The 2,460-nt window shown below is 37.8% G+C and overlaps 1 non-coding gene across 1 annotated transcript; it reads right to left on the reverse strand.

The window, feature by feature from the left end:
- Positions 1 to 368: 368 nt before the first annotated feature.
- LOC142201680 (U6 spliceosomal RNA) lies at positions 369 to 475 on the reverse strand. Its single transcript, XR_012715590.1, has one exon. It is a non-coding gene; the product is annotated as a U6 spliceosomal RNA (small nuclear RNA).
- Positions 476 to 2,460: the final 1,985 nt, after the last annotated feature.

Below are 2,460 nucleotides of genomic sequence, written 5' to 3' on the forward strand. Positions count from 1 at the left end.
TCTAAAGAAAAATACCCTTGTTTCTTTCAATACAATGCTATACTGGTGCACCATCTGCTCACACTGTGACTTTTTCAATGCTATGTTTGTATGGACTCTGCACCCATAAAGAGCTTATTTATGATTTTTTTAAAGTAATTTCTTCACTTTTCAACTGGCTGATTTGTGTTTTTCTTCAAATTCTGTAGTTGTCACCTCTCCAACACCAAGTTGTTGTGACATGTGCTCCCAGAAAGGGATAATCTTTTTTTTTGTTTTTAAAGCCAACTCACTTTTAAACCAAGAATAATGCCAGTCTACCAGAGTGTCACAATTTTTTTTTTTTTTATATTCTGTTTTTCTTTTTTTTTTAAATTTAATTTAAAATAAAAAATATGGAAAGCTTCAAGAATTTGTATGTCATCCTTGTGCAGGGGCCACGCTAATCTTCTCTGTACTGTTCCAATTTTAGTATATGTGCTGCCAAAGTGAGCACATATATTCTGTGCTTTTGAGGTCCACTGCAACATGGTTGGCATAATAAATAAACATAAACCCATTGCCTCTTCCAATACCACCATGTTGATATAGCTTCTTCCCTTTTTAACTAGGAAAGCTGACAGTCTGCACAATTTCTCTTAAAATTTTGTAGTGCCACTTACCACTGCTACACTATTGGCATATAATACCAACAAAAAACGCCATTGCTTCCTCCAATACCAACACCATGTTTGGTGCGGAAATTTGTGCTAAAAAAGGCAAAATTGTTGGTGAGGATACCCAAAAGGGCTGAGGAAGATGAGTATAAATGTTTTGTTTTTATTTTGTTACACGCCTTTAAGTAATTTGGGTACTACCATCTGATAAAATTAAGACTATTAAATTATGATATATTATATATTTTATTAAATTGTGTTATATGAAATAATAATGTCTACGAAAATAAGAATTGGAGAGGTTGCAGGCATGGCAACCTAACTATTGACAGGTTGTAAAGAAAATAGCAATGCCAGTATGTTGGTGGCTGATCATGTGCCAGTCAGCTGGGATTAAATGATGTTTGCATGATCTCATTTATAGCTGAAGAAACTTTCTGTAATTACACTTAGAGTAAAGCAATTTAATCAAGCAAAGAAATATTCTAGAACAACAGCTGAACAGTTCTATAAACCACAATGATATCTACCCCTGCAATCTGATAGCTCACAAAAAGGCCTTCAGTCTTATGGAACTGGATCCTGCAAATCTATTTCCAATGTGTAAATATTTCTCTGCTCATGTAAAGGTGCTGCTTTCTCCTATTTCTCGCCAATTTCCATAAACAATGTTATTATTATTGTTTACTTTAAACTTTTTATTTTCAATTAAAGGCAAAGATATGGCAGAAAAAAAACTTACTAGATGATATGATGAAATCAGGGACAACCCAAGGGATTTATCTGTTTTTCATTACATTCCTTTTGGGACACCCAAAATTATTCTACTTCTTGTTTTCTACCCTACTGAAATATCTGCTATATTTTTGGGACAATGATACACATCTGACCATACGACACACCTCAAAGCTCCATTAGTGGCTTCTACATGGTATTATGTCCTATTGGTATCGCCACAACACTGATTATTATTATTAATAGGGTATTATAACAGGTGGGGAGCACTATGGAGCATTGTAATATGTGGTCTCAATAATATGGCATTATAATTTATTGGAAGCACTCAGTAGTTATATACTAGGTGGATGACACTAAGAGTTATACTGGGTGGGGGGATCAAGGGGCATTATACGGTGTAGGCGGGAACTAAGGAGCATTACATTATGCCGCATGGGAAACACTAATGGGGCATTAGGGTTCCCCACAGTATAATTTCCCATTAGTTCCCTCACTCATATTAATGCCCCTCCCCCCACATGTACAGTATAATGTTCCTTATTGCCCACACACACACTCTGACAGCTGTCAAGAAATTCACTTACCTTCGGTCTGAAGTAGAGATGAGCGAACACTAAAATGTTCGAGGTTCGAAATTCGATTCGAACAGCCGCTCAATGTTCGTGTGTTCGAACGGGTTTCGAACCCCATTATAGTCTATGGGGAACAGATACTCGTTAAGGGGGAAACCCAAATCCGTGTCTGGAGGGTCACCAAGTCCACTATGACACCCCAGGAAATGATGCCAACACCTCTGGAATGACACTGGGACAGCAGGGGAAGCATGTCTGGGGGCATCTAACACACCAAAGACCCTCTATTACCCCAACATCACAGCCTAACAACTACACACTTTACACACTCAATACCACCTCTCTGACAGTAGGAAAACACCTTGAAACATGTGTATTTGGCACTTGCAGTGAGGAGAGCTTGTCACCAGCAGTGAATTTGGCCCTTGTAGTAAGTTGAGGTTGGCACCAACATTTGTTTTGAAAATCAGGGTGGATTGAGCCTCTAACCAGCAGAGTTTGGGCAAATTCATGGT

The sequence above is a fragment of the Leptodactylus fuscus genome, chromosome 4 (assembly GCF_031893055.1).
Source record: "Leptodactylus fuscus isolate aLepFus1 chromosome 4, aLepFus1.hap2, whole genome shotgun sequence".
NCBI classification, from domain to species: domain Eukaryota; kingdom Metazoa; phylum Chordata; class Amphibia; order Anura; family Leptodactylidae; genus Leptodactylus; species Leptodactylus fuscus.